This window comes from Neopelma chrysocephalum, unplaced genomic scaffold (assembly GCF_003984885.1).
Source record: "Neopelma chrysocephalum unplaced genomic scaffold, ASM398488v2 Primary Assembly neopelma1_124, whole genome shotgun sequence".
NCBI classification, from domain to species: domain Eukaryota; kingdom Metazoa; phylum Chordata; class Aves; order Passeriformes; family Pipridae; genus Neopelma; species Neopelma chrysocephalum.
In genome coordinates this window covers 1,118,975-1,145,215 of record NW_020897786.1, presented here as the reverse complement: position 1 = coordinate 1,145,215, position 26,241 = coordinate 1,118,975, and the positions used below count along the sequence as shown (strand labels likewise).

Sequence of the window (26,241 nt, the reverse complement as noted above, 5' to 3'; positions counted from 1 at the left end):
AATGTTGGGGTGACTTTTCCATCCCCCAGTTACAACAGGAATGTTGGCTCCGGTGGAAGAAGAAAATGACCAGCCTTGGATCGGGCTGGATTGGAAGTAATGAACCCTGTGCAGGTGACAAACAAGGAGAGAGGCATTTTAGGGAGCATATTCCTTCTTTCATTTGGAATCAGCCTGAGGTAAGGCAAACAAAAGAGAGGAGACAGGGAGCAGCAGAGCAGCCTGGTGTGCTTTGGAGTTCCTGCTAACAGCTCCTCCATGGAACCTGTGTGATGGGAAAACGTGTGTGAGCACCGTGTGTGCATCTGTGCAAGGTGTTTGTTAGATGAGGGCAAAGGCAGAAATCACGGAGGCACTTGACTCAGAATTATTTACTCTCTGCCTCCTCCACACAACAACCCATGTTCCGAATTTCAGCGCTGACGCTCTGGGGAAAATCCCCCGAGAACCCTCCTATGACAGTTATTTTCCCATCTAAATCCCCCTTCCAGCAATTTGAATAACACAGTTCAAACACCAGCCCCGGTGCCAATGTGCTTTTTGGAGGGGGTGTAGGACCGAGGGAGGAGGGGGAGTTTGGGGAGTATTTTTTTAATCAGATAAATTATTGCTGGGAAAGCAGCCACTTCTCTCCATTCAATTTGTACTCTATGGGGAATCCATCTAATACCCCTGCTCCGAGTGTGAAGCAGGACCAGCGAGATGCTGTATCCAACCAGGGAGGAAGGCAAAAGATGGGATGGAGTGCAGGGAACGAACAAACAACGGGAGGAAGGGGCTCTGGGAAAGCCTGCGGAGAAGAAGGAAAGCCAAGGGGATGTGTGTGCACCTCCTCAGACAAGGGGGGAGGGAGGAAAGGGCTTTGCTTGTTCTGCTGGCAAATTGGAGCAGGCTCAGCATGGCATGGGGTGGGATGGGATAGGGTGGGGTGGGGTGGGATGGGATAGAGTGGGGTGGGATGGGATAGAGTGGGGTGGGATGGGATGGGATGGGATGGGATAGGATAGGGTGGGGTGGGATGGGATGGGATGGAGAGGCTTGGAGCCACAAGGAGGTTTTCACCTGTGGGGAGATGAGGCAGTTCCAGGCAGGATGATTGATCCCATTGGGCACTGCTGGAGTTTGCAAAATGAGTTTAATGATTTCACACCATTCCCCAGTGGAACTGGGGATGTGCCAGTTCACCTCACCACTGCAGCTGGAACTGGTGGGTGCTTTGCTGGCTGGTGGAGAGAAACCAAGGAGTGGGACCAGCGATGGCTCCCAGCACGCAGGGTTCCAGCCCTGTCTGGGAGTCCTGCCCTGCTGCCTGGACATACCTTCCATCCCAGTTTGTGTTCCCTGCTCCTCACAGGCTCCATTGACTGAGGCTCCATCTCCACACATGAGGTGCTGTGTCCCAGGGAGCTCCTTGTCCAAACAGGGACACAGCCAGAGGTGGGGAGTGGAAACAGATGCTCAGAGGAGGAAAGTGATTTCCCTGAGCCCTCGGAGCGAGTCAGGGATCAAACCCAGCCCAGAACCCACTGCCCCATGTGGGACTTGTTCTCTTTCATGTGCTCGCACTGATTTAGTCCAGAGGCTTCCCACTCCAGCACTTCCCAGTGACTATAAATGCACACGGAGTTTTGAAAGAATTACAGGGTAATGGCACCTGAATGGGTGTCGTGGTGCACTTTCCTGGCCTTTTATTCTTCTTTATAACAAAGAATTAAAAGCTTTAGTGGGAGAGCTGGCAGTAAGCTCAGGAGACGGGGAGACTTCTGAGGATGATTTCCCAGATTCTGGGAGTGACTACAGTACAAATTATGGTGGAAAATAAAGGAACTGGCTCAGCAGGAGGCAAAAGGGAACAAGTGGAAGAGTAACTCTGCTCTGGAAAGCCGTGAGGAGAATACGACACAAAGCAGAAGAGAGAAATAGGGCCAAAAAAAGAAATCAGACATGTATTTCAGAGAGATTCCTTCTGACAGCCTGACTGTCCAGAAACTGCTGAGTGAGGGAACCAGGCCTTACACAGAGCCCAGGGATTTTTGGCCCAAAACAAACAAAAGAGATGCTTTTAATCAGAGCTCATTTTCATCTGCCATTCAGGCCCCAAGCTCTCACCAGTCCCCCACTCTCTCCCAGTCTAAGCAGTGTGAAAGTGTCATTCCTGACATTACACCTTCCTTTCCCAGGCAAAATTAATGCTTGAAGCAACACTGATTCGAACACATAATTAAACCCCCTCTAGCCCACCTACCAAATAAACTCATTTCCAGACTCCAATTAACCTCTGAAGTTATTACTTGGGATAAGAGATCTCCCTAGAAATGCCAGAACTGCTCGTGCCAGGATGCAGTGAGCCCACTTATTCTGCAAGTGTCAGGTTATGGGGATCACCTTAACCTTGGATCCTTGTCCAGCTGAGAGAGTCTTGGGAATAAAATTAATAACTTTTTGGCATTTTCTCCCTTTCTAAGAAATGGAGAAAGTGTTATCTCTTCCGCTCATAATTTTTCCTTGTATTTTGAGTCCCCAGACATATGTACTTTGCTAAAGCACTGCCTGTTTCAGAGGCTTTATCCAGGACTGGATGAACTCCAATGATAGGTATCCAAGCTGCTTTGTGCATTCAGTTGTCCCTAAATGTCTATTTTGGAATCTGTTCCAGATTCTAATCATTTTACATTAAGACTCAAGGACTCAGTAACCTCTCCTCTCCCAATCTCAAAAAAAATAGAAACACCAACCCTTCAATCCTGGATCAAGCACAGACCTCTCCAAAATCCCAGCCTGGAGCCATCTGTCATCAGTCTCTGTTCTCTGTGACTCCTGCACTCCACAGGATCTGCAGAGTCTCCCTGTCCAGGGAAAGAACACACATGACACGAATCAGGACCTTTTCTTGACAGAACAAGGTGGAGGGGCTGCTCTTGGCCAGCAGCTTCACATTAAAGTGCTGTTGAAGCCTCTCCAACATTTCTGGAGCCTGGCTGGGCTGTGGGAGTTCTGGGCTGCTCTGCTCTTCCACACTGGTTATCATCCTTCATTTCTTCTACACCTGACACCACGTGGTCTCTAGAAATCCCTCTGGGCTCAATAAACTCTGGAAATGAGCCTCCTTAGCCTGCCTTTTTTCTCTCACCAGTGGGGACTCTACTCTGAGTTTCTTTTTCCTCCATCCAGCTGCAAACTTTCAGGTGATTCGTGGGAATTTTCTATCAGTGAAGTTACTCCCAACTCTGACTGACTGACAGTTTCAGGAGGAATTCAAGGGAAGGGAAGAAGGGCAGGAAAACCATAGGATACCCCTGTAGAAACCAAGATTAGTGCAAAAGGGCTGCTGGAAATCTTGTTTTCATCACCCACAAATTCCCTGATGCTGGAAAACGTACCCCGCTTTCCTGTCTTCTCCAATTTGCAGCAAGTTCCAACACGAGCAGGTCGCGCTGGGAATGACCGACTGTGCCAGGACGCGAGGGCCGCTGTGCCGGCACCGCCCTCCCCTCCCCACACGGACACATCGCAGCCCAGACAATGAAAACGGCTCCGTGTTTACCGACCATCCCGCTCCTCCCCGCTCCAACAGGGCCTCTGTGGCAGAGCCAGAGCTCTGCTGTTTACAAGCCCATCTGCTGCTGTTGCTTCCCCCTCACCTGGAGCTCGAACGCTCCGCCCGGGATATCGCTCGCCGTTGTGGTGGGAACTGCAAGGAGCAGCCGAGGATTTCAGGTGGTAAGTGAGCAGCAGGAAGAGAGGAATACAAATCTGTTCTCATCTAAAGAACCTAAAAATAATTAAAAAAAAAAAAAAGAACCAGATGAAAGAGGAAATTCCAAAAAGCCAGTGATGTTTTCAGCTGCACAGTCATTCCAAGGACAGTTTCTCTCATAATTTTATGAGAATTTGAACATTTAGAACCAGAAGGGGAAAAGCACAATCATTCCTATGGCTGCTTCCCTGAAATTACCCTGATCCCTCTGGTCTCTGCAGTTTAAGGCCTCTGCAGGAGCTACAAGCCTCCACTTTGCCCAAACCTGTGCTGCTGCTGACAGCTCTCCACGCAGTTTAACTCAAGGCTACATTTTTCCAGGAGTCAGGGAGGACCCTTGGGAGCCAGAAAGAGATTGGGAATGTCTGTGTGCCCTGAAGCCTTCGGTGGGGTGCCCAGAGATTGCCCTGCAACCCGGAGGTGCTGTCCTCATGGCCTGGGCCTGCAAGGGCTGCCAGAGGCGCTGGGGAGGCTTCTCTCTCCGGAGGCTGATGGATTCAAAGCACTCTCCGTATCCCAGCTCTTTGCCAGACAGCCAAGCACAGTGTGCAACATGTCTGGGCAGGCTGCAGACACTGCCAGGCTCCTGCCAGGAGCTGCACGATGGGAAACAGACAGGTTGTGGATCAGGGACATGGTGTGGCTGGAGTGGGAACCGGGATCCCCATGGCTCTGTCGGGCCCCAGCCCTGCACTGCTGTGTCCGGGTCCTGCCTGTTCCCAGCTGCAGCCTCCCAGTGCAGTGTTGGTGTCTGGCTGGGGAAAGAAAACAGAAGTTGTTGCTGTTCCTGGGCCCTTCTCAGAGTCAGTGAAAATCAAAAGAGCCCAAAGAGCTGAACTGCCCCAATCACAAAACATCGGTGGCCAAAGTGTGTTTGCTCCCTCTCGTTCTGCCCTTCACACCTGGAGTTGTTATTCCAGCCAAGAACTGGCTAAAGGAACAGCAGCAGCATTTGGAATGGTCTCTGCTGTGCCAGGGGCTCTGGGAGGGCCAGCCTGGCCAGAGATCCCTGTCATTCCACGTGGGAGCGCAGATGGGGCATGTCACAAACAAACACCCACAGAAACTTCACCCTCTGTGTGTGGACAATGACTGAGGAGGAGCAAGAAGAACTGGAATGTGGAGAGGATGGATTCTCAGGGAGGAAAAGCCCTCCACATGTTTCTTTCCACCTGTCCCTCTGCCAGTGGATCTGCTGCACCAGTTCTCAGCCAGGAATGTGCCCAGTTTAGGGAGGAACTGCTGTTCCACTTGGCAGCTCCCTGGCCCTGCCCTACCAGCTCAGCACAACTGCACAGATCCCATCCCAAGTCTGGAGGCTGTTGGGAAGGGAGGCTGCATCTCCTGGGAGGGGAGGAGTGGCTGAGGCACCCACTGTGGCCGAGGCAGCTGCTCTGCCCCAACAACCCGGGATAACATTTCCTTGGCTCTGCAACACCAATGGCCCTTCCCCAAATGGTGTGTGGGTTGGGAATACCTCTTTTTGAGGACTTCATGGTGCAGAGTGCGAGCTGAGGATCCCAGATCTGCTCAGAGTGCCGAGTCAGTGCTGGTTCAGCTTCCTCAGCCCAGCAGAACTCAGGTAAACTCCCTGATTCCCAGACACTCACACTGGAGCCAGCAAGGTGCTGGGATGTCCTGAAAACATAATGCTCAGTGGGTGAGGGGAGAAAGACCGAAATTAGACTTTGCAAAAAGTTCCTGCCTCGTTCACTCCCAGGAATGGTTGTGTTTCAGCTGAACTGTTCCTTGGAGTAGCTGTGTCTGAGCCCAGTGCTACAGCTCTGGGGGCCTGGAGCAGGACCTCTGAGCACACATGCTCCTCATTAATGCTAATCCAGGAGCAGCAAGATCCGAGAGCAGAACCTCGGAGAGGATTAAGTACACAGACACCGCCTCACAGGGCTGGGATGCAGGGAGGGATCCAACCTGAACCTCCTCCAAAACACGCACTCAGATCTGGTTGCTCTGGTTTGGACCTGACTCTGGCAAGATGGAAAGAGCTGAGGGAGATGGTGAAAGAGAGGAGAAGGAAGAAAGGAAAACAGTCTGTTCTCTCAGCCCCCCAAAAAGCAGCGTTTCACCGCTGGGGCTCTCAGTGTGCACAACAAACTTGTCTCCCTTCCCTCACTCCCGCTTACATTGTTCACTTTCCTGCAAATTGTTTCCACATTCTGTATAAATAACCCCGGTGCCAGCGAGGGGGAGGGGGAGCGCGGGGAAGGGGTGGGAGGAAATCCAATGGCTTTGTTACTTTGGAGGAGAAGGTGGAGGATGGTGAGGAGTGTTGGAGCTGCAGCCCCGGCAGACGGAGCTGAGAGTTGCCATCGAGCTTGTGTTCAGACCTGGAGGAAGAAGAGTAAACAAGGGGGAGATTATATATAATTACAGACAATCATGTTGCCGGGGATAAACAGGAATCAAAAGCATGGAGGCACTGGAGTCTGGCACATCCCCAAGCACAGAACAGAAGCCAGCGAGAGGCAACGCGGCTGCAAAGCGCTTCCCTTCGGGCCTGGTTTCACTTAGCTCAGGGCTGGGGTTTTTTTTCCTCTCTTTTTGGCTGGAGGCATTCCCCCATAAAGAGAGGAGCCCATCCAATGGGAAACAGAAGCCAAACTGAAGTCAGCAGAATCCTTGTCTGCGACATTAATAGATTATTACCCTGTGAGAAACGTCAGAAACATTTGGAAAAGATACAGCCCGCTGAGGTCAGCAGGAACAACAACAACAGGAATTTCTGAACAAAAATGGCTTTAGAAACTCCAGAGGCTGTGCTGGAGTGTCCTGTGGGCAGTTCCTCCTTGGCAGAGTGCAGAGGGGGAGCTGCAGCTTCGGGTGGCACTTGGGTCCTGCTCATGGCTCCCAAGGATCCGAGGTTTGCAAAGGGGCACAGAGGGGAAATGAGGAACAAAGCCAAGGAGCACAAGAGAAATAAAGGCAGATGGCCCATAAGGGCTGTGCTGTGGCTTTTTAAAGGAGGACTTGGGGGGATTTAAAAAAGAGAAATTAAAGTCACCTCCTTCATCCCTCTTTTCCCTCCCTCGAAGGCTCTGGAGAGTTACAGGGAGGGAACAAAGGACGGCAACCTCGGCCGGTGACAGAAGGAGGGTTGTGCAGCGAGGCACTGTGCAGAGCTCTCTCCCAGGCACTGTCTGAAATCCAAACAGCTTCCAGCCCACTGAATGCTTAAGCCATTTTCCTGATCTCTCAGCTGTTATTCATTGAGAACACAAGCAGGTACTTCAAAGCAAGAAAGCAGAGAGGAAAAATAAACATATAGTAGGAATAACCAAACCTGTGTTTAGAATCTGTGTAACAGCAGGAGAAGCAGGGTGTGCACACAGGCTCCTCCCCCTTCTCCCTCTCAGTACAGGTGCTCTAAGTGTCCTTTCTCCTAAGGAAAGAAAAGGGATTTTTAAAGGGAAATTATATTTACTCTATGAGAACAGTGTCACAGTTTGGTGAATGATATCACCTGGCTACCTTGGTTAATAGTACCTGGTGTATTTTCTGTGAATTCCTCATTGTGGGCATTTTTCTTATTTCATATTTCTGGAATTTCTTATGTTGACAAGCCCTTCATCAGAGATGGTACCTGTGTGTGGACATGCATGTGCATAAGTGCAAGATCTCTCTACTGGCCATGTAGAAACTGTTCAGGTATCACAGATGAAGTTGGTCTAAGCATAAAGCATCTCAAATCTGATGGAAATAGATCAGAAAGAGCTGAGGGAAATAACTAGAAAATACAGGAATGGGTTAAAAAAAGCCATTTGGGGTCCAATCCTTATCTACTCTAAATTCACATGGACTCTGTGAGGTAATATTTAAGCCATCTACTCCCACGCCAAGTTACAGCAGCTCCTTCCAAACATCCCAGACAGTGCAGAGAACCAAGAATAAAAACAAGATAACACAGCGATAGCAGAAATAAGCCGAGCGTGTCCTCTGACCACGTGTCCACGAGCCACGTGGGGCAGACACAGTGTCAGCAGTTGAGCAACACGGTGAGAGAGCAGATCTGGACAGATCAGATCCACTTCACTTTCTCTTTCATTTATACCTGACCAAGAAGGGGGAAGGAGCCAGAGCTCTTGTCCCGATGTTCTGTCAAAAATGAAATGAGGTTACTGGTCTCCTGCAAGCGCCGATGAACATCAGTCACAAAATCCTCATCGAGGCACAAAACACAGTCCCTCGGTGTTATTAGACAGTGAGAATTAGAAGTTTATCAAGCTGGAAAGAGCAGATCCTCGAGGGAGAATGGATTTCATAAGCAAGCAGCAAATCCTTCTCCAGGCACCTCGGTGCGACTTGCGAGGCAGCGAGAAAATGAAAAGAGCTCCTACCTACAGAGAAAACACACAGCCAGTGCTCCCAGCAGGCAGCTCAGCAAAGGCCCTCGGCAGGATAGGGTGTCAATCCTTCCTCGCCTCTTCCTGCTTTCCTGAAGCAAAGGGGGAAAAAAGACAGGGGAAACAAAACAGAGAATGATATTTGCATTGCTGCTTATTTTTGCCCTGCAAAACAAATCTGTATGTGCTGGAGAAAAGGTTTCCATTGGCTTGCCACAAAACCTCTGCAGTTGGGTATGTCAGTCCTGGCTTTGGACAGGTTGGAGGCAGGAATATCAGCCTGACACATCACACAGAGGTGCATCCCCAGAGCTCTCCAAGGACCCAGGGCTGGAACAGCTGCTGCTGAAGGTCGGCAGAGGCAAAACCCAACTGTACTTCACTCTGGTAATCCCAATTTGGATATTGGAACCTGGCCATGGGGAATGAAAACAGGACTGAAGCACTTCTTTATTCCAAGCCTTCCTGGCTGCCTCGGAGCGCTGGCCTGCGAGTCCCACTTCTGGAACACCCAACGATGGAGGGACGCAGAGTAATGAGGGGTTTGCCCCAGCTCCTCACCAGTGGTGCTGGAAATCCTTGTATTCCCAGTCCTAGAGACCACTATCATGCTCTAAAATGTCCAAGTGCATGGAGAGAGAGGGGACAGGTCAGGGTCGGGACCACTGGCTGTGGGAGACTTGGGTGTGAGCTGCACCATCACCAACTGCACCCCTAGTCACTCTCCAAGTCCCCATCTCCTGCTGAGATGCTCAGGAGGCAGATGTTTAAAACTGCCACCCAGAAAACACGCTTCCCTGCCACTGTTCACATGCTGACACCTCTTAAACATCCACTTTGGAAATAAATATTTCTGTTTTTATGAAATAACCCACGGCATCGACGGGCAGGGGTGAGCACAGCCCTCCAGGCCAGAGCTGCTGGGCACAGGCACCTTCCAATATGCTGCCGGAATGATGGCAGCAGGGGAACATAATGTTTTGTTTAATGAAAAAAAGCCCTGCTTCGAGCTTCTGAAGGGTTATTATAAGCTGTGGTGTGATGGAACTCGAGACATAAGTCTCTTTATATTTAATAATACATGTTATCGATCTTTTCCTGCGGAGAAACTTCAATGAACACCTTTTTTTTTTGTTTAAATCTTTTGTTGAGGGTATTGATTATTCGCTGAAAATCTAAGCCCCAAAGATGTGGCCAAATGATTTTACAAAAAAACCCCTCTGATTTCTGCACCAAAGCAGACAGTTCCAAACGGGGACAACCCTTTTGCTGTGCAGGATCACAGCGCTGACGGTGAGTTTATAATTAGCCCATACAAATGCATATGCAAATGTACATAACTGCATTTCAGAGGGAACTACTCAGCCCCTAAAGCAAAAATGCAGCTACAATGGGAGCTAGAGAAATGCAGCAAGTATTCTGATCTTAGCAGATCATTAAAGCAGATGAATCAAAGTAAATTTATTACCAAGGTTCCCAAACTGCCCACAAAGAGGCTCCCACAACAGCCCACTTGAAGGGCTGTGACATCCAAGCCCCGTCTGCTGAGGAGGCACCACTCCCTTTACTATCAAATCGCTTTCTCACAGAGAAGATCCACCAGCCAATGACTCAAACACCTGTGCTTTTATACTTGATGCAACATGAAGGTGCCATCGTTTAAAACACGTACTTATGCTTCTTTAAAATGCCAGATCCCCTCCTGCATCCTGGCTGTACCGCAGGTCTGATGGGATTTATTCTCAGAGCCGGAGGGGGTGGTGAAGCAGATCAGAAGACGGGGATTGAGATGCACGTGAGGCAGAAGGAGGCAAAGAGAGAGAAAGGAAAGAAGACAGATCAATTAAGGATCTGATCCCGGTGAGGAAACAAGCCCAAATATGTCCCTAAAGTTCCCGCCGTCGGCCCACAGGCGTTAGCAATGGCACAGGGAGGGACGCGGTGCTCTGTGGCAGGAGCCCAGCCCCTGTTACAGGGCCGGGGCACAAATCCCCAGATTACAATAAGGCAGCTTGAAGGTGACAGATTCCATTGTTGAAGGTGATAAAATTCCACGTGCGCGCTGCAAAACAAGGGCTGGAGCTGAGCCCGCGGACAGGGAGGCAGCGCCCCGGGCAGCGCGGTGGGAGGGTTCTCCCGCTCGCCTCGCCCTGGAAATCACTGGAGACGCGCCCGGGTGCCCGAGGTGGGTGACAGGTTTGCTCTTGCCTGACACGGCGCAGGTGAGCCGCTGTTTGGGAGCAGAGCCTCTGTGTTCCCACCCGTGCCGTGGGATGTGGCGGCGATGCCGGAGAGCGGCGATTCCCAGGAAGGGGGTAACACAGCACAGGGCAAAGGGCAGGAGAGGTGAGGGAGAGCCAGGCAGGATCCTGCAGGATGCACGCGAGCAAACTGGTCACTGCACCTTCTCCTGCTCGTGTTTTGTTTAAGTGCTCTCCCCCAGCTCCCTCAGATCTCCCATGGGGGTCACACCAGCACGGGCTCATCATGAATGAGGTGTCCCAAAAGCTTCAGGCTTTGTTTTCCAAAATAACCCCCAAGGCTGTTACACAGAGAAAACACTGATAGAGGAAAAGCCTGACCTTCACTGTCCTTCACTCTTTGTGCCCACTTTGCTGCAGAGGCTCTGTGAAAGGGCTCAGCAAGGACAGGTACTGACTCCTGGTCACACAGAGGGGCAGCTTGGTCTGGACACTGCCCCAACCAGGCTGCTTGAAATGCAGGAAAGACTCAGCAAGAGAGATGTGAAAACAACAGGAAAATCAAAGCCTGAGACTAAAGGAGCAATTAGATGAGCCTCGGAATATATTTGAGTCAAATCAATCCATACAAGAATTTCAGTCACGGTGTGCTGGTGCCCACACGACTCCCTCCCTCCATTCCTCCCCCCACCCAACCCAGGCTCAGATCCAGCCTCTCTGTCTGCTTCATCAGAATATGCACGAAGTGCAGTGACAACACGTCTCCTAAGATGCTTTATCAGTTTTGCAAAGTCCCAGTTCATCCTCCTCTTGTGGATCCATTTACATATTGATGTATTTATTCCACTCTCTCCAGGGAGGCCCCTGGAGATTAAAATATTTTATTTACCAAGACATTGGGGTTGCAGCTCCTAACAATTAATTCAGCAGGATGGAACTTTGCCTGTGCTCTCAGATTGATGTGTGATCAGAGCGATCGGCCCCGTCAGCGATTCGGGCGCAGCCGGGGCAGGACTGGCTACACCCCATCCCTACAGACCAGTCAATAGCTGCTGCAACTGGGAAAAATGAATTGGGGTAGTGGGAGGACCAATATGCAGAAGGGAAAGATAATGAGGCAGCAGAAGGAGTGATGGATAAAACCTGGAGGAGAAACTTTGCCAAGAGGGCTCACCTTCAAAGGCTGGTGCTTCAGAGTGGTTTGTGCCTCGTGGGGACTCGCAGGCTCTTGGGAGCTGCCCCTGCTCCATCTCACCCATCCAAGTGAGGTGCACGAGGCTGCAGCACTGGATTCTCTGCCTCCCACCAGGTGGAACAGGTCCATCAGAGCACTTCAGGCTCCCTGAAACACAGGAGCTGAAAAGTCACCTGCCTGTTCAGCCCAGTATAAATCTGGCACACTATTGCCTCTCCCTGACAGCAACCTCGTGCGGCGCCACCGTTCTTCCCAGCGTCTCTGACATTTCAAAATTATATTTAGAGACCTGGATGGGAATTTAGTCCTGAAGTTTTCTGCTGCACACTGTCCTATAAATATTCCGCCCCACCGGCCGTTGGGTCTGTCGGTGCGGAGCGAGCCCGCGCCGGTGCCTCTAATTAACGGGCTGAGGCAGCCCAAGGAAGGGCACCAAACACTGGTGGAACCCTCTTAAAAGTCAGCACGTGTCTCCCTATTAATTCTCACCCTGATCTTTTGCATGGCACTATCGCCAGGCTAATTAATCACCAGTGCGAGCTCCAGCATTAATTGGAACAATGAATCATTTTTTTTGTCTGTTCCTGGCCACTTTCAGCCTATAGGAATGTGGGTACTGCCGTTCCTGTAATAATTATTATAAATATAAAGCCAGCAGCGCACATTGCATTTGGTAGGCATTAAAAAAGACGTGGTATTTGGCCTGGAGCATTAACAATCTGGTGCATGTTCAGGGTAGTGATGGATGCAGCTCTCTGACAGTCTGGAAATGTGCTCCCTGAATCACCTTAATTCAGGACACTTTATGAAGGTGTTGGGGAAAGCAAAGGTTTTAGGAATCCAGTGTCTGGATCAACAGGCTTCGGCAGGTCTTGGCCACTCGTGGCTTGTTGGGACTTCCAAGGTGCCCAGGGATGGGAACACGTCTCCGGGTACTGCACGAGGGGGAGGAAAAGCTGCTGACGGTGCTGCTCTGAGGGATCAGATTATAAATGTCTGAAGTGACTCAGGTGCATCCTGTGTCCTGCCCAGAGCAGCACCTCCATGCACAGTGCCTGGCTGGGATGTGGGAATGATGGGCTCAGTACACGGTCAGGGCTCAGTCTCCATGTCAGGCTGGACACTCCAGAAGAGGCTTCAGGTGCTGGGGAAGACAAAGCCACAGAGAACAAAACAGAGCTTTAAAGCTAAAATGTGAACAGCTATAAACCCCCAGTCTGTCACCCAAAGGACAGTAAATATTCCCTTTCCTTGCCAGCCGGGGGGCTGGGGAGGAGAAGTGGCTCAAGGAGAGCTCAAGGTGAGGCCCGTTATTTACTGCAGCTGATGAATAAGCAAACCAACCCCCACATAGTGTTTGCCTACAGCACAGGAAAAGCTCCGGAGCGTTCAGCAGGCTGGTTACTTTTCCCCTCCTGGGGTGTGTTTTACACCCTCTTCCAGCAAGACACCGTACCACTATTAATTGTTCACACACACAAAACACATGGAATTCTCCTTTACCTCCACTCTGACCCAACAGACCAAGTGGGGGAGGGCTGGAAAAGTCACCTACCAAGACAGAGGTGGGGAGAATAATGTAAAAAAAGATCCAAAAGGATTTGTGTTGGGTTTTAAAGAAACGTAATACACTTCTCTGCGCCAGTGTAAAAGCACAGGCTTGTTTGAAGTTCCAAGGGAAGGCGGGAGCACGGGGCAGGAATTGGCAGGCTCTGATCTGGCTGCTTTTCCTTATTATGAGAAAATACACTCTGGTCTCCTTGTGCAAGGGTATGAATTCTTCATCTCATATTGTGTTTGCACAGAAGCGTGAAATACATCCTGAGCACGGGTCCCGTCCCCAGCGCACAATGCGAGAACAACGAGGGCACTGAGAGCGGGGCCGCTGCTCTTGCAGGGCCCGGGCTCTGCACGGCATTCACCGCATCCACGGGGCTCAGAGGGAAAACCCCAGGCACGTACTTCCTCCCCGAGGCTCGGGGGCCCTGGGCTGCGAGCTGCGTCCCTGTGGGAAGCTCCCGCCTTCCCCTCTGTAAATGCTCCCCCCGCTGCCGCTGAATCACCAAATAATCGGGAGACCCGTGGGAAGGGAATTAAAGGGTGGTTATCACGCTGCCGTGTTCTGCTCACTTTATTTGTTTTAAATGACCATGAAAGCAAAGCGGGGAGAAAGAAAACACACAAGTGGAAACTTAATTGAGCTGCTGAAATGTCTTTAAAGGAGCATTATGGGCTGGATTGCGGTGCCTCGGCTCGCACTGGTGGCATTTGCTCACATGAGTGGGCAGCTGATGAGGCAGTTCAGTGGGACCCTTTCTCTAAGGGAGCTGTACCTCTCACTGAGGGTCTGGAGCACAGAACAAGCAATGACACCCAGCTCCGGGGTGCCTGCACATCCCAAAAATGGGCAGGATGGGACCCGTCTCCCAGCACCCGGCGTCGTGTTGGGCTACAAGGGTCTGAGTCCTTGTTTCATGGCAGGGTTTGCTACTCCAAGGGGAATAGCCAAGACCATGCTGGGGTACAGCTTTTCCAAAGGAGTGCCAAAGACTATCTGCCCTGGCTACATCTCCCCCAGAAGCTCCACTTCTGGGCAGGAGGAAGGGGGAACCCGCTCCACTCCTCATGGGCACCGAAGGCTCCTTAGGCACAAGGTGACAAAACCAGTTGCAGCCACAAAGTGGCCTTGGTTAGATGGTGTCTCAGTGTGGAGGCTTGGGAAGGGCTCACAGAGGGGCCATAGAGCCCACAGAGGATCTGTGGGCAGGAGAGCACTCACAGAGCTGGGCAGCAGCTGGAACAGGACAGGACAGCAACCAGAGGGACAGGATTGCCACAGGAACAGGAGGGAACTTCCCATGGAGGTGGGCAGCAAAACCAGACCAAAATGTGGGGAGGAGACCCTGGCAGAGAAGGGGGAGGAACTGCCCTGACCAACTGGCTGGAGCTGGATGTAGGAGATGGGGAGCAAAGGAAAGCCAAGATGTGGAAGGGCAGGTACCACAACTGAGCACAAACCAAGCCACCCACACCCACGGGAGAAGTCAGGGTGGGACCATGTGGGAAAAGGGGGCTCAAGAGATCCAGTGTGGGAGCCCAGGGATCTGACAGGGAACCTGCTGGACCTGCTGGAGCAGCCACAACTCGGGCTAATCTCTGAATGGAACAGAACTTGCCTCTGGCTTGTTACACCCGATTTTATTATGAGTCCAATGTGCACTGAAGTAAAAAAAATGGGTCCCTCTCTAGTCAATCTTCTGCTGGATCTTAAGATCCTCTCACTTGCAGGAAGCTACCAAAAATCCCTGTATTTTCATGCCTAAGTTCTGAGTCCTGTGCAAAGGCAAACAGGCAAATGGGAGGAGGGAGAGCTGAGCTCCTCTGCCCTGTCATGTGCATCCCTCTGACACTGGCCAGGCCCTGCACAAAGCAATGGATCAGCTCCTTTCTGATCCCTTTGTCCAGTCTCTGCCCCATTCATGGGCCAGCTCCAGCCTGGGAGCAGTTTTTAGGATGCCCTGGCTCCTGCTCAGCTGCTCCTGCCCCTGTTTCCATACTGATGTTTCCTCAGGTGCCTTCCAAGCCCAGGAAATCCCATGAGCCTGGTGTTCTGAACTCCAGGCAGGCAGCAAGGGTGAGGTGAGGGTACACATCCCACTTTGGCTGGGAAGATAATTAAAAGGGCAGTCAGGGATGGGAAGGGGGATGGAGACCTTCCTCCACACCTCCTGCTCCGCTGGCTCTCACTAGGTCAGCACTTTCTGGGAATTGCTGCGTTGCCAGATGTTGATTGGGCATCTGACAGGAGATGAATAAAGCCAATAAAGCTCTTATTTCTGGCTATAAAAACAATAATGAAAAGCAGACAGGGATGGGGGATAGGCTGCCCAAGGCTTTCCCAGGCCACACTGAGCTGAGTGTAGCAGGAGCTGCCTTCCCTTATTTCCTCCTGCCTCTAAGCCATGAGCAATAGCCCCGAAATGAAGCAGTTGGATGATATTGTGCACAGTCAGAATTCCTTGATTCCTGTCAAAGGGACTCTCTTTTGTTTATTTTGCATGGCTTTTTCCCACTGGCAGTGCCAAGCTCCCCAGCCAACCCCACGGTGAGATCAGGACTCGAGACCCAGGCTCTGCAAACCAGAGCAGCTCCTGTGTCTCCTTGAAGGCCAAGTCACCTCCTGCTCATAATGACTGTTCTGCCTCCAGCTCTGCACGGGGGAGCTGCTGTTCCTGTGCCAAAGGCTGCTCTGCTTCCCGGGCCTCTCTCCCAGAGGCACAGACGTGCCCGTGCTTTCAGCTCCTGTGCAGCTAAAGACCAAGTTCTGAATATCAGCCACTTCCTTCGTGCTCTGCTGTACCAGCCTGGGGATATTTGGCCAGATCTGAGATTTTGGGATGCATTTCTGCATAGAGATTTGCTACACAGCTGCTGGCACAAGAGCTGTCCTTGTCCGGACCACCAACAGTGACACCTCTCCTCTTGGGAAGTGCTGCAAAAGGGGCAGATCACAGAATCCTAGAGCCACAAAATCATAGAATCCCAGAATCCCAGACTGGTTTGGGTTGAAAGGACCTTAAAGCTCATCTCATTCCACCCCCTGCCATGAGCAGGGACACCTTCCACTAGACCAGGTTGCTCCAAGCCCTGTTCAGCCTGGCCTTGAACACTTCCAGGGATGGGGCAGCCACAGCTTCCCTGGGCAACCTGTGCTAGGGCCTCACCACCCTCACAGCCAAGAACTTCTTCCCCATATCCCACCTAAACCTCTGCCAGTGTGAAGCCAGATTCTAGGACACCCACACCTCCCAGAGCTGCTCTGGGATTTGGGATTTGGAGGGTGAAGGGGATATTTATAAACAATTCCCTGGGTTTGTAACCTCATAACCTGTGATCTAAATGAGCTCCTGGGCTGCACCCTTTAGAGGTCCTAAACAACCCATAAAAAGAGTTGTTGGTGGCAAGGTATCTTTTGTGGCAATCTTCCTGCCCCACTGGTGCCTGCACTGCTGTGCTGGGAATGCACCGACCTGTGCACACCTGGACTGGCTCTGGATAACCCTGCAGATCCAGGTCACTGCAGGGCAATCAGAGCAGCCCTGCTCCCTCCTGGGTTCAGTGCCAGGTTGGCAACTGAAAAGAAACATCCCAAATGTGCATTAAGAGTTTTTGAGGTGGTCATCCCCACAAGGACAGTGTCCAGCCTGGCTGTCACACGATGGCACAAGGCAAAGGTGCACGGCTGGGGTGAGCTGCAGCCCAGATCAGCTCCCAGGCACCTCACAAAGCCAGGAACAGGAGCTCTTCTGAAACACCACCTTCAGCCCAGAAACTGCTGCAATCCACATGGGAAACCCTTCTGCTGGACCTTGGGAGGCCAAGGAGTTAGTTCCTGATCCAAAAACCAGCGAGCTGCCTCCACGCCACAGGGCATGACCTGGTTACACTTGTGCAAACACCTGGCACCAGCAGTGACACACACCCCTATGCATTTAACACCTCTGGCTTCCCAAACCTTAACGTCAGTTGCCAGCATAATGGGCTGGGAATATATATTTAAGGTGGAAAGCATTCCTGGAAACTGGCTGTTCTTCAAAGGCATATTTACTGGATGTTCCAATAGCCACAACTCAATAAACATACAGCAATATTACACTGGGTAAAAATACCTGGGATAAAAGGAGAGAGAAACTCCCAGTACTGTTCTCTTCAATATTTTTATCAATGATCTAAATGACTCTGGATAAATCCTTGTTGTGGGGAAGTTTGCAGATGCCAACAAGATTGGTGGGAGGGGAACAAGAAGCAGGACTGGACTATCAATACAGTGGGATCTGACATGACTGAGACTTGGCCACATGCCAGTGAAACATGATTTAAAAAGTCAAATGCAAGGTAAGACATCTGAAACCAGAAATGCAGGTTACACTCACAGGACGCTGCCTCAGAAAGGAATTGTTTGGAAAAGGACTTGGAAGACATCACAGGGATCTGCTGTAGCCCTAAAGCTGCCACAAAGGGGGGACTCTGATCCCTGGGTGTTTGGAAGGGACAATGGATGATCCCTTCTGGCACACAGCTCCAACAACCTGCTGGAAGGCCATATTCAGGCTGAGTTCCTTCCTTCATGGAGAAAGGGAAAACACAGGAGCAGCTCTGCAAAGCTGGGGAGTGGAAGCTGTCCTGTGGCTCCTGAAGGAGCCCAAGGCTGTTGGCTTGTCCAGGACGTGACTGAGGCAGGATCTGGTCACTGCTACAGGCACTGATACAGGGGATGGCAATTGCTGGAGAGGGCTTTGGGGAGCAATGATTGCACATTTAACCTTGAAGTAAACCTGACAGAAACAGCTGTGCAGGCTGTGCAGCACTGGAAGAGTCTGCCAGGGAATGAGGTGAAATGATGGGGTTTGGTGTTTTCCAGAAGGTGCTCTTTAACTCACCTTCCGGAAAAATTATACAAGTGGTTGGTTAGACTACATGTAGCTGTAGGAATCCCTGGATTACTAGACTGGAGTCTAGTCCTTGCACAGACTGTTTGGAGCAGGCATCTCTTTGTATCTGAAGGAATGGAGGAAGTACTGTGGAACAGCTCGGGCAGCCTGAAAGACTTTTCCTGGCTGCCTCGAACTCTGCCCGATGCTCGGGGGATATTTCTGCCTAAGCCTCGCATACTGTAAGTTATATGACTGTCTCTTCCCAAATTAAGCAAACACAGATTCCCTCCTGCCGAGCTGAAAATCTCAGTATCAGTTTCTCCAGTCCTCACCAAATCCTCACCAGTCTGGCTCTGGAGAAAATGCATAAAGAACCCCCGTCTGCTCCGAGTTCCGGCTGGGGAGCTGCACGGATATCAGCGAGGTTTCAGGGTGTAACAGAGCAGAAACCAGCTCAGCATGCTCATCTTCTCAAGCTAAGTCTGTCCTTCTGTTTGGATAGATTAGCTCTTCCCTGCATTTCCCCCTGCTCAGGGATGCCAGCCTGGCCCCGGCAGCCGCGAGCCGCGAACAGCGGGAGGCCCCGCTTCATCCAGCACCAACTCCCACATCTCCAACAGTGCCGCCTTTTGTTCTCCTGGTTCCTGTCTGATCTCCTCAGCCCTGTCTTACATTCCTCCTTCAGGGCCCCCTTCGAAAGTTACTCCACAAAACAGGATCCTGCTTTTCTATTTCAAACCCCGGCCTGGCATCTGAGCAAAAATAAACAGGGATCAATCATCGCCCCGACACACAGGGGTCCCTTTTCCACCTCTCCCTTGGCTTTTGGAAGATGAACTGTCACAATTCATCTGCTGTTTGGATATGCAGGGAACGCGTGGGCTTGGGCAGTGGGATACAAGGGGTGTATTTCCTAGATGAAAAATGAATGTATTGCAGAGAATAAACTGAAGGAGCTGATCTTACCTGTTCACCTTCCTGCCAAGCCAAGCTGGGCACTCGTGCCACAGCTGCTGGGTGAACTCCACTCCTCACCGCCCTCACTCGACAGTCCCACACAGCACAGCAGCTCTTGGCTCCTAAATTCCAAGTCATCAGTGGCAACTTTTCCACTTGCAGACTGGATCCTGGGTGGAGTACCAGGTGCAAGTGCTCTCAGCAGGTTCCAAGTCTGCCCAGACAGTGCCATCCCTTCCCTCGGGAGCTGCAGCGATGCTAATCATGGAACAAGCAACTTCCTGACTGCACAGTATTGCTTCCCTGGAACAACAGCACTTCAGAGTGAATGTGTTATCAAAACAATAAACCAGGCTGTGCATGCTCAGATTAACTTTCACCTGCTGTTTCCAGGACTGAGAGGCTGCTCTGACCAGCTCCCTGACCCCTCTGTGCCTCTGTCGGTGTTTGGTTCAGTCTGGAGCCCCTTGGGGTGACTCTCCTGACCTTCCCTCTTACTGCAATCACATCCAGGCTGCAGAACTGGATTCCTTTCAGCCATGAGATGAGCTCCAGAGAGCCACACAACACACCCAGCTGCTACTGAATGCTCCAAGCCACGGAGCCAGACCAGACCTAAGCCAAGGAATTCCCCCCAGAACACACACAGTGAACCAGCACCAAATGTTTCACTCCCCAGATCTGTTCCTGTCACACCTCACTGCTTCCTCGTGCAGGTGTGAGCTCTAGGAAGCCTCTCTGCACCTGCCTGTCTCCCTGCAGGACCTCATGGTGTTTCCCAGACAGCTTGCACAGCCCAATTAGCTAAATTTTCCCCCATTCCACTCAATTCTGGTTTAGCTAAACAAGATTCCCTCTAGCCGGAGGTGGAAGGTTGTAGGCTTGGAGCTCACAGCTTACCCACAGTTGCCGAGAGAAGCTGTGGCTTCCCCATCCCTTGGAAGTGTCCAAGGCCAGGTTGGACAGGGCTTGGAGCAACTTGGGATTGTGGAAGGTGCCCCTGCCCATGGAAGGGGGTGGAACAAGACAGTCTTTGAGGTCCCTCCAACCCAAAATATTCTGGGATTCCATGATTACCCTCTCGCCTGGGAGCTTTCAGAGGTCCACTCCCTGGAAGTGTGGCTTGGACCAGCAAAGCTTCTCTAACTCACTGGCAGGCTCTGAATCAACCAAAAGCCAGGACTGAGGTTCAGGTAGGGAACTGTGAGTTCTGCTGGAGGCCCTGAAGGAAACAGAGTTGAATTCCCATAAAGAAATTACCGGGATCGTTAAAGATGAATAATTCTTTTGGCTCTGATAAGCCATGGTGGTGTTCATTTCCTGCAGGTTTTTCCTGGGCTGTTGTGTAGGACCAGACGCTGAGCGGGATCAGCCCCAGCGCGTTCCCTGCTCCAGGGACAGCCTGGCCCAGACCTGCTCCTCCCCCAGTCATTTTCCAATTAGCACAGGGCTGTGGTGTGATGAGTAACTGTGGAAGGAGAGAGGGAATCTGAATTTGCCTGCCCTTAAACAGGTTACTGGGATTTCTAATGAGTGTCAAACAATTGCAAACCCTCACCAACCACAATAACAGGTCCCTGGCCAGTGTCAAGTCTAATTTCACTAAACAGTGGTACCATTAAATTCCCCTGTGATGGTTGATTTTGAACTGGCAGTAGGAATGAGTTATACCCACTACACAGGGATTTCAGATTTCATCTTTGCTTCTACCTTTGATTTATTGAACAGATTTATTTTCTGGGTTACATTTTAATATTTTTGCCCTTCTGTTAATGATAACCACTGTCTGAAGGTTTGCACTTCAGTGTCGCAATGCTGAAGAAATTGGGAGTATCTGGGTCTGCTGTGAGTGTAACTGGCCAGGTTTAAACACCTACACTGGCTCTGAAATACAGGTGTTCACTCCCATGGCAGAAATCTCAATTCAAAAGCTTCACTCTTCTCCCAGAAACGAATCCTGCCTCAGGAGCTTATTTAAATCAGAGACCAAAATAGAGGAAAAATCACTCTCCTGTTATTTTCACTCTTCCCCTGCTCAGAGTCTCATGTGACAAATCAGCTGCTACTTATAGAACATCTTCCAAAGCCTGCACGTTGTTTCCCAGGGTGGCTGGAAGAGCAGTGGAGGTACCACTGTCACTGCAGCAGCACAGTCAGCACATCACTCTGAAAGCTGCTCGCACTTATCAAACACTGCTGGGCAAATGCTTAGGGTGAGAGCTTCTTAAGGACTCTAAAAAAATGTAAAAAATTAAGGAAAACCTTCACTGTGTCCTCCTGCTGGTGATTCCTCCCCCCCTCCACACCCTCCAGCACAAACCTCCCCATCTCCACTGCAAAGACCCCACTTTGCACCTCCAGTTCTGCAACTGCCACGGAGCATCTGGGTCCAGTCAACATCATGGTTTGAGTCTCCCTACATAATTTAGCAAGATTTTACTGCCAAAAAGTAATTTCCCTGCAAAGAAAGGCCAGTAAGTCTTGCCTGATCCCTTTAGCTCTGTATCATCTGCAAATTTAATGATCCAAATGCTGCGGCGCTGTGTAAATCTTTAATAAAAATACTCCAGAGCCCCAGCAGAGGATCTGCTCCCTGGTCACCTCCTCAGTGACACTCACCCTTAGCTTCAAGCCATGGCTCTGCCTTCCTCCCAGTATTTTACCCTTTTCAATAATAGATTATTTTAACCTACACTGAGGGAGTTTGGACCATAATCCATCAGGCAAAATTTTCTTAAAGCCTTGTGGGCAACCAGATAGATTTATACCATCCAGCCCGATAGTTATTTCATTAGCATAAGTGATCAAATTAGTCTGACATGATTTACCTGCAATATATCCATGCTGACTCACTCCCATTACAGGAAATTTATTCTTCCTAAAAAAATTCTGCTGCAAACTAACTGTAAATGAAGATTTCAGAGGGATAACATTCATCTGGAATCTTTGCCTCCTGTTATTATTTCTGTTGTGAGGGAGCATGGGCATTTTTGGGTCATTTAGGGAATGGGCCAGACTAAAGGAGAGACAGAGGGTACAGGAACAAGTGGAGAAACAAAAGAATTATCTCTCCAGAGGGGGCAGGTACAGTCAAGGACACTTGACTCCTTCCAGAGAGAGACACAGAGCAAGGAATTAAACCTGGCACGAGACACTCAAAATAGGATTTCATCTGATCTGATTTTCTCTGGACCCTGACGAAGCACCTTGGGAAGAGAGAGAGGAGCAGGGACAGGGAAGTCTGCTTTGGAGCTTCCAACCACAGACACCACCATCACCTTCTACATCTAAAAAAACACTTGCATGGCCAAACTATCGTCCCCAAAAGAAGAAGGTCATGCCAGTCATGTTGAGAGATGCCAGGAGAAAAGGAGGCTCAGGGGGACCTTCTTTCTCTCTCCAACTCCCTGACAGGAGGGTGGAGCCAGGGGGGGTGTGTCGGGCTCTGCTCCCAGGGAAGGAGGGACAGGACGAGAGGAAACAGCCTCAAGTTGTGCCAGGGGAGGTTTAGGTTGGATACTGGGGAAGATTTCTTCGTGGAAAGGCTTTTCAAGCTTTGGAACAGGCTGCTCAGGGCAGGGGTGGAGTCCCCATTTCTAGAGGGATTTAAAAGCCGTGTGGATGTGGCACTTGGGGACATGGTCAGTGTGGCCTTGGCAGGGCTGGGGAATGGTTGGATTCGATGATTTCAGAGGGCTTTTCTAACCTAAACAATTCTGTGATTTTGGGAGATCTTTCTCCAATGAAGGAGGGGTTTGGGGGAGTTTGCTGGATTGGGGATTTAGTTGGGAACGATTTCCTTGCAAGAACTGGGCTGAGCCCAGAGAACTAAAGTCCCCTGGTATATTCAGTCAAAACATGCTTTCTCTTCTTCTTCTTGACCACTCTGCCCCGTCAGCCACCTCCTCCCCCAGGGACCTCTCCTCCCAGGCTGCAGGGAAGCTCAGGAGGCCTCCCCAGCTATTCAGGGTACACAGAATTGTTTCTCACAGTTTCTTTACACACCATGGTGACTTGTAGGTAATAATGTCCTTCCACACAGGGTTTGCCCACAGCTGAATGTAGCTGCCAACCCTCCAGGAGCAGCCAGGAATGCTGCTGGCACAGTGCAGAGGTGCAAAACTGGGGGCCTGGGGTGGAATTCCAGCTCTGCTACTGTCCTCTTGTGCCACCTTTAGGCATGTCACCTTCCCCCAGAGCTGGCTCCACCTCCCACCTCCAGTCTGACTTGGATGTTTAAACTTGAACTCTTCAGAGAACAGAGCAGCTCTTGTACCCAGAGCAACTCAGGGTTTACTGTGCAAAGGTGTCTAAATCTGCTTCCAACTCTTTTAGTTAAACCAGAGAATTTTCTTTCATTTTGCTCTTGGCTAAACATTCAATTGAGATTTTTCATGCAGGATTTAAAGATGGGAGAGGAGGGAGACTTTTTATGCAGGCCAAGGGGGTTGATTTTAAGCTGCCAGAGGGCAGGGTTAGATGGGATATTGGGAAAGAATCCTTCCCTGTGAGGGTGGTGAGGCCCTGGCACAGGTTGCCCAGAGAAGCTGTGGCTGCCCCATCCCTGGAAGCGTCCAAGGCCAGATTGGATGGGGCTTGGAGCAACCTGGGATAGTGGAAGGTGTCCCTGCCCAGGGGGTGGAAGAGGATGAGCTTTAAGGTCCCTTCCAGCCCAAACCATTCCACAGTTCCATGCCTTGGGAATTTACCACATAACACCTGTAAGTTAATTTTTGTCTAGGGAAGCATTCTGGTATTGAAGATGCTCACAAAGGCCACTCCACAGGCAGCTTTTGGGTAACCTGTGTTACCAACTGAATCATTCCATTACAGTTTTAATTTCAACTGTGTCCTTCAAGGCAATGAAGCTACAGGCAACATCATGCTGAGGGCAAAGGGAGTCAAGGAATTATTAAATGATCACAGTTAAGAGGTAGAACAAAGGTCCAGTCATTAAAGCATGCACAGAAAACCAAGCCTTTTCCACTGTGTAATCCTCTGTCAGGCCTCCCCACTGCTTGGCACAGTAAAATAATATAGCCAGAGATGATATTTTTTCCTCCTACATATACTGTCATTTAATTTCTCAGGGGAAAAAAAAACTTTTCAAGCTCTTCAGTGTTTAAAAGGAAATAAAGTTAACAGTGACAGGCACCGAGGCATTTCAAGCCTGCTGTGTTGGATCCAGGGCTTGAGGAAGAACAGGTTCCAGTGAGGATCCATCCCTGACCAGCCAGCAGCCTCGATCCTGCAAAATTCAGTGTGTAACTGAGGCTGCAGCACGAACCTGAGCACCATTGACTTCAAAAGCCTTTAGCACATATTTAAAATTATCAGAGGCTTTGATAACTTGGGACCTTGGTCAAATCCAAGGACCACTAGGAAACGAGGAGATACTGTCTCCAAGCACAGGACACACATAGCACTCCATGTCAACCCCTTAATTAGCACATAATCTGTACCCTACCAGGAAATCAGAGTCTCTTCTCGATCAGCACCATCAACGTCCTGACAGTGCTGCAGGAACCCTTCTCCTTTAATTACATGGAGCCAACCACGTGCTGTGTGATTAGTAAGAAAAATGAATTATTGAAGTAACTTGCATTTAACAAAAACTGCCATTCTGCTTGCCACTCAGTGCTCAGCCACCATAAAAAGATGTTGTTCTTATGCAGGAAAATAGATTTTTCCTGCCGCTAAGATGTTGCAGATTTGAGATTTTTTCCAGGCTTTTCAAACATAAAGTCCTTACCTAGATTCCAGGGTCAGTAGTGACCAGGTGGCTTATCAGGCAGCCTGATCTCTGCAGCAGGTGCCCAGCTGGTTAAGAATTGCTGTGAATGGAGGAAAACAACCTAAAAAATAACAGGGAAAATGACAGCCTTTCTCCTGTTTGACAGAGATCTTGCTTTTTCCTCTTTTTTCCCTTGTGCACGTTCATAATTTTGTAGACAGGTAATTACATGTCTGATATAAAGACCACCCCTCCTAGTTCACGCTTCAGAGCTGGCAGAATTTAGTTGCATTTAATCACAGCAATCACAGATGCAGAAATGCAGCTGGGGTGGAGGTGGAAGAAGAGCTCACTCACCCACCTAATCGAGGAATTCAACTGGGAGACCTGGAATCAGACACGGAGTTGCTGCTCTTGCCTTTGGCTTCATTTTCTAAGATGGGGAGGAACTGAAGCAACGCAGAGCCGAACTCAGCTCTCCGAAAAGACAGGGATGAAGGCCCTCCCAGCTCCCTGGGGAGCAGGTGAGCACACCTGAGCAGGACTGCACCAATCTGCTCCCTCAGAAGGGTTCATTACCTGGGGTGAACCGAGACAGTCCCAAACTGGAGCCAGTTTCCTACCAGCCAGCTCAGCACCTCAGCCCTGCCATTCCCAGCTCTCCCACTCTGGCCATAGCAGCAGCAGAGCCTCCCTGCCCAGACCTGCCCTTCCTTTCCCACGGAGCCCCACAGCTACATTCCCTTGGATGAAAAACTCCAACCAGGCAATAGCTGGTAGCCAGGTGGGCTAGTGAGCACTTGTCATTTGTGGAGGGCAGGAGTGAGAAACATCTCTGAATTTAGGGCATGGTAGCCCAGTTTTCCAGCTTCCTCTGAGTGGACTCTGCTCAGGAGAGGAGCTGGTGCAGAAGAACGACGTGGAATTTTCATAAGGACACTGGGCTGGAGGCTCCACTCAGTTGTCATCAGCCAGTGTGGGGAGGTCAGACCGAGAGCTGCACTGCCAAAGGCTGCCAAGATCAGGTGTAAATGAACAAATCAAACAACCAGAGAAAAAAGGAGGAGTGAAGGGAACAAACATTTGCTTTAACAGCAGCTTCCACTCACCTGGATCTTGTCAAAACACCTTTATCTCATCACCAGCACAGCTCGGCATCAGCGCCGTGCCATCCATGTAGGGCAAACAAACCTTCTTCAAGATGGGAAGATAAAAGGGAAGAGTGAAAACAGCTTCGCTGGTGTTCTAGTGACAGGATGGCCAGCAGAGAAAACTGATATTCCCTGCACAGAACCAAAGACTGGATAGGAAATGAGCCCTGAAATTACCATCAGATTTTTCCCTGTCTAACAGACGTTTGTTCTTGAGGTCTTCAGTCATTATTATTTCAGAGTTGTGCCTGGAAGCACCTCTTTCTGACACATACACACAGAACAAGCCAGAAATGCACCCAAAACTGCTCCTAAGAAGCTCCAGTCCTAGACCCTCTCCCCTCTCCAGCCCAGAAAATCTGCTCACACCATTACTATTGTTACCACTTTCCCAGCACATACATTGAACATCCCTTGCTGTACTTTAAGGCAAGTCTTGTCCTCCCACTACAGA

The 26,241-nt window shown here is 50.4% G+C and overlaps 1 long non-coding RNA gene across 13 annotated transcripts in view; it reads right to left on the bottom strand.

The window, feature by feature from the left end:
* The window catches only part of LOC113974683, a 79,149-nt gene that overhangs the window by 16,685 nt on the left and 36,223 nt on the right, over positions 1-26,241 (bottom strand). For 10 of the 13 annotated variants that reach the window (XR_003536610.1, XR_003536622.1, XR_003536620.1 and 7 more), the window contains exons 4-11: positions 18,912-19,205; positions 12,299-12,655; positions 11,491-11,658; positions 7,259-7,355; positions 7,056-7,138; positions 5,235-6,102; positions 3,642-3,772; positions 2,762-2,846 (exon numbers count right to left, since the gene is read on the bottom strand). This is a non-coding gene — a long non-coding RNA (uncharacterized LOC113974683). Of the gene's footprint in view, positions 1-2,761; positions 2,847-3,641; positions 3,773-5,234; positions 6,103-7,055; positions 7,139-7,258; positions 7,356-9,748; positions 10,824-11,490; positions 11,659-12,298; positions 12,656-18,911; positions 19,206-26,241 lie in introns of all 13 variants that reach the window. The other 3 variants (XR_003536611.1, XR_003536613.1, XR_003536615.1) reach the window with 3 other exon arrangements.